We start from the raw sequence: 13339 nt of genomic DNA on the forward strand, positions 1-13339 counted from the left end.
TTTAGACAGGAGAGCAGTGAAGTAGGTTATAAAATGGTCAGCATAATCCATTTTAATGAATTATTAGCTGAAACATGCAAAGCATTTAGGATTTCTGGGAGAAGGGTACAAACACACCAAATGTTTGTCCGACATTTTCTTCACTGCTGCTGTCTTTCCACAGGGCTGGAGATGATGTTAACCAACGGCCTTGGGAGGAGAGATTGCAGCTGAGCCCACACCCTCTCAAACTCCTTCAGACTGTTTCTGTTTTTGTAGACTTTACCATTAACAACAAATCCTAAGATTTACTCAATCAGTACAGCAGTCGTTGGCCCGAGTTCAAATTTCTGATTCGAAGGAATCTGCACTCTGCCTGCCAGGATCGACTATTAATGGCTTCGTCCATAGAGGAGCTGTGTCTTTGCTCACTATGGAACAGTATTGAGGCTTCGAAAGGGGTATTTTGCTGGTCACCTCCTTGGTCATCCTTCTGCTCACCAAGAGCAGATACTGTTCTCGGCCCCTTACATTTACAAGGTCGTTTAATTCTCACATAGCCCTTTCAGATAGATGCGACTATTACCCCCCTTTTACAGAGGAGGAAACCGAGAGGCAGAGGACATAGGTGAATTGTCCCAGATCACAGAGCTGGCTATGGAGCTGGGACTTGCACCCGGCCAGCCTGGCTCCAGAGTTCACTGCCCTCCTCCTGTACAGCACGTGTGACCTGCAGTAATCACCGCCCAAACAGGCAGGCACTGCGGAGAGCCAAGCACACCTCTTCCGCCTTCAGCACGGAGGACGGTTCGTTTTCATCCTGGTGTTCAGCTCAGGACTGTTTTTATCACAAGGACGCACCACCCAGAAAGCTCAGTCATGTGCCGTTACCTTCTACGGTCATGGTTTTCTACTTTTTGGCCCCATTTTCCTGAGGACTTGGCCTGCTGGGACGTGAATGATGCGTTACTACTGCAGAGACAGAGGTTCAGGTCTAGTGGCACAAACAGCGACGGACCCCATGGAAATGCGGGCGTGGCCCCTCCATCCCAACAGCCTGCATGGCTGCTCCATTCTGCTCCCATCACACACGTCCCCACACAGCCAAGCCCCTTCTCCTTTCCCCCACTGGATTCCTCAAATCAAACCTCGCTGTCCTTGGCAAATGTACCATTAATTTACTTACTGCCCAGTAAAAAAGCACACTTCCAGTTAACATGACACCCCCGCTACGATAGAACAGCCTTAATTCAAACATGACGCAGAGGAACAGAGGGAGGAGGGGTCGAGGACCATCCTGGAATCGGCAGCTGTTTTCTGGGGGAAAGCCTCCGTCCCCCCTGAGCCCGACACTTGTGCCACACTATCCCCATGGTGTCTGAAAGCTCCATGAAGACAGGCTCACTCTGACCCCTTCACACCCACAACGCCAAAGAGGAGCAGGTGTTCAGGAAAAGTCTCCTGCTAGTGCTGAAGACAGGAATGATTCCTCGTGGTGCCCAGAATGTCAGGAGAAAAGGCACCATGTGGACACCTTCCCGGTGAATTCTGGAATGACTCTGCCGAATGCCAGTCATCCTTTTTCAGAACAAAACCAATACCGGAAAACATGTGTCGCCAGCAGAGAGATGGTCCTTTTGACGGCTTACAAACACACCTATGTTACGCTGAATTTATCTCAAGCCACCCTCTCTGTGCTAATGTAAAAAGTCTCCTTTATTAACCAGTAGCCTTTTTCATCTGGTGCTTTTTAACAAGCAAGACGGTCCTGTAACACTCAGGCATTGTTGAAAACGTCAAATGGAAGCCTAGAATCCTCTTCCGTGCAGCTTCACTGCAAAGTATTTTGACGTGAGCCAAATCGTGCTATTCCTACATCTCCACGGGAAACTCAAGGCTTCATCAAGGAAACGCAGCATCATTTCTGCTAGTTACAGAAATTGGTGGGGGGGGGGGATGGGGTTGAGGGAACATTACATAGAAGGCAACCCCGATAATCACCTGCATGAGAGCCGCACTGGCCGGCAAGCCCCGGTCTGCTCAGTCTCTGCACAATCACAGACTTGAGACCTGGAGGGCAGACACCTGGCACTGCTGACCACCCCAAGGTCATGGCCTCTGCCCCTTCTCTGCTGCCCATCAGTTCCAAGCTTCTGGCAACACCGCCTGCTGCCCCCACTGCCTCATCGACTCTTCGTGAAAAGCAAATGTTGCCAGGATAGCTTATGAGTACATTTGCCAGGAAAGCAGCTCCGATTGACGCTGAAACCCCCTTCTCACACCCCTGGCAGCTCCCTTGCCCCCGATGTGCACATGCTTGCAGCTCTGACCTTGCTCAGTGTCCACACAGGCTCTGTCCCCTGGAGAGCCAAAGGCAGACTCAATGTTGAGTCAGAAATACACAAAGCGGGTGAAGATTACGAACTGCCTGCCCCCCAAAACACAGGTTGAAATCCTCACCCTCAATGTGATGCTGTCAGGAGGTCTTTGGGAGGTGATGAGTTCCCGAGGCTGGAGACCCTTGAATGGGATTTGTGCCTCAGAAAGGGACCCAGCAAATCCCTCACCCTCCCATTGTGTCAGGGCCAGAGAGAAGGTGTGTGCCAACCAGGAAGGAGCCCACACCAGAATCCACCCGTGCAGCACCCTGATCCTGCCTTCCAGCCGCTAGAACTGTGAGAAACAAATTCCTGTTGTTCATAAGCCACTCAGTCAATGATGTTTCGTTACAGCAGCCTGAGCTGCCTGAGATGACGATGCTCACTGCCCTACAGAAACGGCTACTCCCCTCTCCCAGAAAGAGGGTTTTAATTAAAATCCCTGTCTCTCCTCGCGGCCACCACAGATCTCACTCCCCCACCCCAAAAGCCAGCAGTTGCTAGGATTAAAGGAAACAGAGGATTGTTTTAGACCAGCCCCTCCATATCGATCTGAAGCCTATAACTTTGCCCACTTCCACGGTGGCCGTGTCACTGCATTGCCCATGTCAACTCTGTGTCTGCACTGGGTCCCAGGCTGTGCACAGACTCTTCTAGCTGCCCATCCAGCACAGCCATTTCCCCTTCTGCTTTGGAGGCTGTCCTTCGATATCGAACTCCCACCTTTCTGCAACCCAAGGCCTTCTGATCCAGACATTCGGGGTGAGCTCAGCCATGTACTGGAGTCCTTGACTCAGGTAACCCAGGCCCAAGGCGTTGGCACCCACGATCTACTGGCTGTGGGGTCTGCACAGCCACTAGCTGTCCCAGCCACTCCAGGGCCTGGGAGGGGAGGCAGAGGAACCTGTGAAGCTGCCAACAGCCATACGGGGACAGGGGCCCCTGGGATGAGGAGGATGCCATGGAAGGAAATTCAGAGAAAGAGCCCCAAGGCTGGACGGGTCATGCCCAAAGCCTACACTGCTGAATTTTCCAGGTTTCTGAACTCAATCGCTGACCCACACAGCACATGTTTCCTGAGTGCTGACCCCGCGTGCCATTGGATACGGCAATAAAGTAGGACCCCCACCCACCCCTTCCCCGACACATACACAGGCCTGGGCACCCAGTTGGCACCGTGAGCCAGGGAAGGGGGCCATTTCAGACGGACAGTGGGTGCAGCCTTGCCAAAGCCCAGCAGTCACCTGCACTGCCACAGCCAGGCTGAGTCCAGATCAGCCGCACAGAAACCTGACCCTCTCAAGGGCATGCCTGAGCTCATTAGGGACAGACACCGTCTCCTGCTGATCTCCAACACTTTCTCTGCATGTCTAGTTACAAACGGACGACGCAGTCTCGGAAGCACAGCTGTGACTCTGGAGACAGATCCCAGGCCTCCCCCTGCTCCTCTCCGTGGTGCCATTGATGGGGAGGGGCCGGTATGGCCGCGAGGCCGCATACCCACAGCCACCATGCCACGGAGACACGGGCCTTCGACGGTTACTTCTGCCAAGGAACCCTGCTGCGTCTTGGAGCACACCATGGTGGGCGGGAAGCTCCACCCGGAGAAACAGCGATGCTTCTCCCCAGAGCCAACGGAGGGCACTCCCCGCCCTGCATGCAGCAGATTACTTACATTCTGGAAAACATCTGAGTTAGTGGAGAACAGTAAAATGAAAAGGTCACGCTAGAAAGTTTAGAAGGTTGTGTGGAGTCTCAGGAGGTCTAAAGATTTCTGAACCAAGACTGCTGTGGGCAACGAGCTTACAGGGAAAGTTTCCACACGGGCCTTCAACAAGCAACGCTCAGCAGGGAGGAGCCACGTTCTGGGCAGAACCTCAGAACAAGAACATCGGACACCACAAAGTCACAACAGAGCCAACAGGAACTGAAATACAGCGCTCTCCTAAGATGTGTGCGTCACCTGCAGAAAGTCACCACACATTAAGATGGGGGAAGAAAAGGATAAGGTTAGAAAGAAATTTGAAATTATTTCTGCATACATAAAATTTCTACATCCACTGGCTTTCTTTCTGGGAGTAACAACTTTTACATGAGATGCACATCCCCGTTGGAAGGAGTTTGGGTTTTCCGTGGGCAGAGACAAGGGCTCTCCAAGAAATGTGAACCTTTTCTCACTCACTGAGCCGCGTGCCCTGAGGCCGTCCTGGCCTGTCTGAGCACGTCCCTGCTCTGCCTCCAGCCAGCTCCTTCCAGCACTCACCCCGCTTCTCCCAGAGCCTGCACTGGCGCAGGATCTCCTCTTCTGCTGCTGTCAATCTTCCACTTTAGGGCAAATAAGTTGGAAACTAGAAAGTTATAAGACCCCTTAGCTTTTTAAAAATTTGTCTTCTCAGAAAACAAAGAATACTAATTCTACTTCCACTGTTTAACATGTTGCCCCCATCTGCATGTTCATGGATATGTGTTTTTATATATATTTTAATCAGTACTTATAAAAGCATGCACTGTTGGCTACGTTCAGTTCAATTACATTTGATGTAAGAAGTTTTCGTTTCAGTGAATTCAGGCACTCAAAATTTAAGCCCTCTGACATCTATTAATCAAATGGAAAAATGACAGGTAGATATCACAAAAATCAAGAGAAGTGTTTAATATAAATCCTGGACTTTTAGATATTTCCACAAATGTAATGTATACATTAGTACACGACCTTGAGCATTTTCACAACTCTTTGAACTAAAATTCTGCTCTTAACTTTTATTGGTAGATCGACATCCATATGTGATTATAAGCAGCTCAAACATCAGCTCTTAAAAACAACCAGAAATGCTGTGGGCAAATCCCACCGAGCAGCAAATAACGGAACTGCACCCAACAACCCAGGTACCTCCCCTGAGGCATCTGGAACTTGAGGATTACGAGCAGCCTTTGGTTTCTGAGGCACCCGAGAGTGGGGACTCCAACTCCCCAAGTCTAGGAAGGCCTCAGCGATAAGGAAAACTGATCAAAAAGTCATCCCTGCCGGCCCCCTGCCATGGGTTCCCCCCTGCCGGCCCTCAGCCACGTGCTTACAGATCTCACTTCCTCTCTGTCCCGCAAAGCCTGACTCCTGATTCCAGCCCTGCTGCTTACTGGGATGTGGCCATGGACGTCAACTGCACCTGCAAGGGGAGAAGCCTGTCAGGATACAGGATCCTGGCCATCCTGGCAGCGCTCAAGCTGATACTGTAACTTGGTAGCGAGTTACTTAATGCAAAGGTTTAACTTTGAAAAATTTAGATGTGTGTATTCTAACGGAAATTCTGAATGTAGAACACAGGCCACACCCTCACACAGATGTTGTCTGGCCAGCACTCTTTTGTTTGTCTTTTCAATAGACATTTTTAAAAGCAGTTTTTGGTTCATAGCAAAATCAAGAGGAAAGTACAGAGAGTCCTCACCTATCTCCTTTCCCAGCACAGGCACAGCCTCCATCATTCTCCTGCCCTCACCAGACCAGCATGTCTGTACGACCGACAGACCCGCATCAACACGGCACCACCACCCACAGTCCACAGCTCACACGAGGACTCGGCCTCGGCCTGCTGCTGCTCACTCTGTGGGTTTCACAGACGTGGAACGGCATGCATCCCCCATGAAAGCCCCACCTGGAGTTGTTTCCCACCTTCCATATCCCCTATGCTCCTCCCATTCATCTCTCCCTTCCCCAGCCCCTGGCAGCCACTGACTGTTTGACTGTCTCCACAGCTTTGCCTTTTCCAGACTGTGCTGTGGTTGGACTCAGACAGCAGGCAGCCTTTCCAGATTGGAGTCTCACTTAGCAACATGCATTTAAGATCCTTCCTTGTCTTCATGGCTTAGGGGTCCAGTTCTTTTTAGTGCTGAATAATATCCCAGTATCTGACATACCACAGTTTATCCATTCACCTACTGAAGGGCATCTTGGTTGCTTTCTGGTTTTGGCAATTATAAAGCTGCTGTCGACATCTGTGTGCACATTTCCGCATGGAAGTAAACTTTCAGCTCCTCCGAGTAAACGTCCAGGACTGTGATTGCTCCTGTGGTCGGAGAGCTTAGTTCCACGGAAAACCGCCACGCTGCCTCCTACAGCAGCTGCCCCACTTCCCCCAGTGATGAGTGAGGGTCCTGATGCCCACACACCCACCAGCACGCGGCAGTGTCGGAGTTCGTGTTTTGGCCAGGCCGATGGGTGCACAGTGACGCCTCACCCTATGACATAAGAGGCGGGTCATGTTTCCACGTGTAGATTTGCCATCTGTGTATCTTCTTTGTTGGGGTATCTGTCCAGGTCTTTGGTCCATTTTTAATCAGGTTGTTCATTTTCTTGTTGAGTTTTGAGAGTTCCTTGCACGGTTTGGATAACAGCCTTTCTCAGATGAGTCTTTTACAGATGCGTTCTCCCCGTCTGTGGCCTGCCCTCTCATGCTCCTGAGACACTATGTTTTATATTTTGAAAAACACTTTAGACAGAAGATGGACCTCCCAGCCCACCACGGTTCTCAGTTTGGCCGTGGTCACCACCCTCCCAGCCCTGGTTCCTACCTTTCCACGATCTGCTGATCCTATGGGTGTCAACCCATACTAAGTCCCTAACATATCTCCAATGATGGCAACGTCAAAGCCGGCAGTTTGCAGGTAGAAAGGAGCTGATGGAGGCCGGAGCAGAATGTGAAGGCCAGCGGATTCATCCCTCGGGGACCGGCAGGCCTCTCAGATATCCCCCTGGGTCACCTCCAAATGAAGTACCTGCTTTGGCCGTGGGCAGGAAGCAGGACCTGGCCCAGATCTCAGCATATTTGACCTGGCACGGCATTTACAGGTGAGCCTCCATAACCGGAAACTCGACTCTCTGGGGAGAATGCATTTTCATTATCAAGGCTTTTAGGCTTTTAATTAAGAAACCAAAGAGCAGTGACTGGAGTGAGGATGCAGGGACTCTGGGTGACCCACACGCTCGTTTCCACCTGGCACGAAGGACCCTGGAGTGAGGGTGCAGTGCCTGCTCTGAGTCACCAGCACACTCATCATTTCTACATAAAGAACCCTGTGAGCCTGTCCCAGGACTTTTTAGCCTAGACCTAAAAATTCACAGCTCAGGAAACCTTCATCATTTTAGGAACCTGAGGGGTGGGCCAGGGGGATCTCACAGAGTGAGGTGCTGTCTATGGGGTCAGCAAAGTGCAGCTGGGGCTTCCCGCAAGCACTTCAGGGAGGCCTTGCACTGGCCCGAGGCTGGTTCCGCCTCCTATCCTCGGTTCTCATGCCCAGCCGTGAGGGGAGCCCCCCGCTTCAGGAGCGGTCCCTGGCTCCAGGCCCTAACGTCCATGTCCAGGCCCCTGGTAGGGCAGCTTCTACCCCAGGGAGGCTGGGACTGGAGACAGCCTGGAGCTCTAGGCAATCCTGGCAACCACATGCTTCCCGAAGTGGCTGCAGACAAATTCCTGCTTCCAAAACCTGGCACGGGCTGTGTGAGGCCTGGAACGCAGGAGGCGCGATTACCCTCTCATGGTTATCAAGTCAAGTCATAGTCTCTTAGACCTAAGTGTGACTGGAAGTATACACATTATGGAAGTGTATATAAATGTGAATACAGAAACGCTTATTTTCCTTTTATATACCTTACATATATGTGTATACGTGCATATGTATAAAACATGGAAGAAAAAACCATACTTAAGACTTCAAATCTCAGTCACAAAGATCTCAGAAGCAAATTATTATTCTTAAATTCTAAACAAAGATGTAACATTTTACATTCTTACAAACAAAACGTTCTCTATTAGCATTTTATTTTAAAAACTAAGAATGCATTGCACTCTCTCAATTTGGATTTTTAACTCAGCTCACAAAGGCCCCTGTAGAAAGGCCTCCGTACCGCGGCAAGGATGGCGGTGGTCACACCTGTGGCCATTTATCCTCTCTACATCTAGCTCCTCTCCCTGAGGCAACACACCTCCGAAGTCACAGCCTGGCCTCCCAACTCTCCCCCGTCCCGGGCGTTTTGGCATGTTGCTCTGCTGCACACACCTCAGCAAATACTGCTGATTAGCCAGAATCGCCCAGAAATCTCTTAACCTTGATTCTGGCTGCTTTTGTAATTTGTAATATCTTTACTTCTGGTGTGATTTGAGAAACAACACATTTTAAAATTAGAGAAGATGTGGTTTTTATTCTCTCCTTTCTACTTGCAACCTTGAAAATTCAAGTAGCAGCAAGGGTTTGTTGAAAGTAACTTCCACCAAATAGAACCTATTACAAAGGTACTACAGAGTGTCAAATAACCACATAGATGTAAAATAGACATGCAGACACAGATATAAAATCCAATGGTTAAACCAAATTGAGAAATGCTTGCCAGTTTGATAGGACTTCTAAAACTTGACATAAATGTTGGCTGAGGGATACAAGATGTTATGAGATGAGTGAGATGCTTGGCCTAGAACCACAGGCTCTCTCCTCTTTACAGCCGAAAATCCATAAGGAAGTCAAATCTGAAAGAACCAGGTACCGTTGAACGGCATACTCAGCCATCCTTCCCCATTCCTGGGCCAGCTGCGGTGAGTGCAGCCAGTCGTTCACCAACATCCATCATCCATCCTCCAGGCCATGGCTACACTTTACTCCCAGGCTCCCTGTCATTATGTAGATTAGGTAAATCAGGGCCACTCTCACCTTAAGCCTCCCCTGCCAGCATGGCAATCACCCATTCCCAACCACGGCAAGGACAGCCGTGTCCCTGGGAACGCAGAGCAGGGGTCGGGAAGAAACCTGGATCTCTGAATACCTCATGGAGCAGTCACCAGCCTGGAACATCCTCCCTGACAGGTTTGCAAGACAGAAGAACTCCTTGGTTCCTCAAGCTACAATACTGCAGAGTCTCAGGTCACAGCATCCTTACCTACCCTCGTCAGGAACCGTTCATGCTCATCAAGACATGAGAACAAAACTGCAGTGGCACAGTCACACTCAATGCAGACCACCTGCTGCTCACATTCATCGTATTAACACCAAAAAGCCACCGTGGTGGATATCCTGGATGTGGACACTCGGCGGCTTTTTGCTGGAGATGTGCTTTGTGCATTTGTCGCACAACCATCTTGGCGTCAGGAGGGGCTGTGCAGATGGCAGCTGTGCACGTCACAGGGAGTCTCAACTCGCTGGACTCTCAGCCAGCTCCCACTATCAGTGCCCGCAGAGTCCTCTCCTCCGGGAGCATGTGCTTGGACGCCACAGTGGCCTGTGGATCCACACAACAGCACTGTGTGCCCCAGGAGCTTAGAAAGTACCACTGCATCAATGCCTCCACAGGTGAGGCCGGGGGCAGAAGCCAACCTCAAGCAGTTACGGTCCTCCGTGGGGCTGGCGTCCAGGCAGGAAGGCGGCTCAGCGGCTCTCCTCCCACTGTGGAACTTCCTAGGTCCCCACAGGAACAGAACCTAAATAACACGCAACGAACAACAGGAACGAGAACACGACCAACAGCTTCTGAGATGAGCAAGCTGGGCTGATCATGAGACACCTGACGGGGACGGTGCCAGAGCCCCTCCCAGTGACCTGTGTGGACAGCGCTGCCAGCATCTCCCTAAAACCAGCCCAAGTCAAGTTAGACTTGAGGCTTTCCAGGAGTGGGTAGATCCCTTCAATCCCACAGTCTGAACCTTCCAGGCCGTGTCTCATGGCCCTCATCTCACATATGGGAACCCGGACGCTGCACCATAGACGTGGCCCCAAGCCCTCGTTCCTTCTTCAACACCACACACCAGTACAGTGAACACTTAGGATCTGGGCATTCACATAAAATACTGCTTAACTAAAACTTCTGATTTAGAACATGTTTAATTCCTACTCACAGAGCTCAAAGTGTTCTGTCCTAGGAGGCGGTAGCTGTAACTAAGCATGAGAGAAGAAGGGATCAGAGTGGTGCCAAGTATTAAATATTCCTCTAAATCTATTCACCAGGTTGCCATGCTATTGTCACCTGCTTCATTTTCTGTCCTTAAAAGACAAAATAGTTACTTTTCAAAATAGACAACCTGTTTTACTGATGCTTAGCTATAAAGTAGCGAGCTACGTATCCAAAAGGGAGATATGGGAAAACAGAAAATGTCCACAAGCGATCGGGGTTGGGGGGCAGTTGCAGCAGCACCTGGCTCTGTTGCGTTGTGAGCCAGCCACGTGGGCTGGACAGCTCACTTAGCCACTGAAATTACATCATCTAAGATTTTGTTTCAGTTACTTTGATAAATTCTCCCTCTTGCTATAAGGGTAAGGTTTGTTTTTTTTGTTTTTCTTTTTTTTTTTTTTTTTGACTTGGAGTCTCGCTATGTCACCCAGTCCAGAGTGCAGTATTACAATCACGGCTCATCGCGGCCTTGACCTTCTGGCTCAAGCAATCCTCCCGACTCAACCTTCCAAGTAGTTGGGACCCAAAGGCGAGTTTGATTTCTTTGCTAACGAATTCCTAATTCACCTCGCAGTGGGCCTGTCAAGGCCATATGCCCGGACATCCACCTTGCCGACCGTCCATGTGGTCTCTAAGGTGGATGCACTCCGGTTGCCTGGGCTCTGCACGCGATACTGAGTCTCCAAGTCTGCCGCTGTATAAGGGACTGACAGCCCCAAGCGTCTCGACGCGCCACCTTGAGCCGGGCTTTATTCCACAGGGCGACTCTGCTTCCCGTGATGAGATGCAGCACGTGAGCACAGATCAAAGGGTATCAGCAACTAACCCATTCCCCTGGTACTAAGCAGAGGACCAAGAGTTTAGTTCCTTACTTATTTGCTACGGGCTTGATTCAAAACAGCTTTCTGGAATCCTGGGGACAGACACCTCTAACTGGTGAGAATTCTGGCTTTAGTAACGGAAGGATCACCTAAAGCCCATTTTGTAACTGCTGTTCTCATCAGAATTTGAGGCCAAAGGGAAAAATAAAAGGGGAGCTAAGATCGTGACACCCCAGTTTGCACAAGGCCAACCAGCCTGCTTGAGGGGGTAAAAGGAATAGGATTTTTAAACTGCTGAGTTTTAAAAACGTGGCTGTAGGCTGGGCGCACTGGCTCACGTCTATAAGCCCAGCACTTTGGGAGGCCGAGGTGGGAGGATTGCTTGAGGCCAGGAGTTCAAGACTGGCTTGAGTAACACAGCAATACCCTATCTCTTTAAAAAGAAAAAAAAAAAGTTATTAAAATAGTAATAAAAAGGTTAATACAATAAATTACTATGTCAACATGGCACCCCCTGCTGTCAGACGAGGTGCAATCTCTGTGGCTGTGAGGTCCGGAGAGAAATGTAACCGGCATCATAGGGAAGGTGGACCCCAAAGCCCCACAACATTACTCCTGTACAGTGTGTTAACCAGCATGAAGTCTCCTCCACAATCAGAAGCCTGGTGTAGAGGAACGCTGCCCACTGGACCTGGGTGGACTCCAGATGCCGGTCGACCAGACAGCCCCACCCTGGGACCCTGCCGGCAGCCCCGACTGGACAGAATGGCCTCATGAGTGTCCTTTCCTGCCACAGGCTGCAGACCCTGAGCCAGTCCTGGCTGTGACTGAGGCTGCGCATAAACGTCTGCGCCCAACAGCTCACCTTTGTACATGACACGCCCAGTCCACCTCATTTCAAATGTTACACTTGCCCCAAGGCGAACATGGATGTTACAGGTTAACTCACTGCATGTGTGCTAGACTTTCCCTGTAAGTGTTCAGACATTGTACGAACCGGATGAACAAACCCCACTTTCCCTGTAAACGTTCAGACATTCCTTGATCTCGATGAACACACACAGCCAACAAACCCCGGAACGTGTAATGCCGCGGCCTCCTCCCCTCCTGAGGGGCGTGTGCTTACAGCTCCCCCAAGACCACATTTCCCAAAGCACAGAGTGTTACTCTGAAAATAAAACCTCCTTTTTCCTTCCTCTGTACATCTCGTGGTCGTGTTAACAACTATTGCTACAAATGCAGAGAAATGGGGTATCATCCGTGCTGGTCACCGAATTCCTAGCACCAAAGCTTCAAGGCCCCCCAGTCTGAAGGAAGCTTCTATCGCCCTAAAGCCAACTCTGGAGACGAAGGCCAAGCTGGGGAAAGGCTGTGTCTCTGCAAATCCACGCCACGGGGCCCTCTGCAGTTGTGTGTAAGGAACTCTTGGTCTGTCCTGGGGTTTGGGGAAATCAGGATGCAAGCAGATACCGTACGCTCTGCCACGGGACCGTGAAGTCTGCGGAACCTCAGAGGAACACGGAGACAAACGGTGGCACGATTCTCACAGGCCGAGCCTCGATGGGCGCCCGTGTCAAGAACACAGACACGCCGGGAGGGGCAGCCGATGCAGGCAACGCCTGCAACTCCAGCAAGCAACAGCGTCTGAGTGTGGGGGTCTCTGGCCAGGCTCCACCACAACTGCCATATTCTGTGACAAAATTTTAAAAATAGGTTTTAACTAGTTATAACTCTAACTTGTTTTACACATAAACAGAACACAGGGTACCAACAGGCTCCAAAATACTTTGCCTAGAACCAAGTCTAGAATGCAGATGGATGCTGCTCCGAGTGTGAGGAGTCCCCTTGTAGTGTCATAAATCCTAGATCTAGGTGACTAAGTGCTCTTCCTAAACCAGACGGCACCATGAGGCTCTGAGGGCACCCTCTGTCCCCAGGCCAGTCCATCAGCCCCGGCAGAAGCTTCTAGAGTAAGAGCCTGTGGATTTGTATTGGACGGATGTAAACCAGGCAAAGTCACAGGGGCTCGTCCTGGAAGCCTATCCATTTACCCACTCATGCCGTGGAGAGCCCTGCCCCCAACTCCACACCCGCAATCACGCTCAACCACAAGAACTGGTTTCTAGGCCCTCAAGCTACTCCCTCTCGACCCCGGACAGATGCTTCTCAAACCATGAGACCCAGAGTAGTCTTAACAGGTGGTCCCAGCAGAACTGGCCACTGCATTAATTGAT

The sequence above is a fragment of the Macaca mulatta genome, chromosome 12, assembly GCF_049350105.2.
Source record: "Macaca mulatta isolate MMU2019108-1 chromosome 12, T2T-MMU8v2.0, whole genome shotgun sequence".
In the NCBI taxonomy this organism is placed as follows: domain Eukaryota; kingdom Metazoa; phylum Chordata; class Mammalia; order Primates; family Cercopithecidae; genus Macaca; species Macaca mulatta.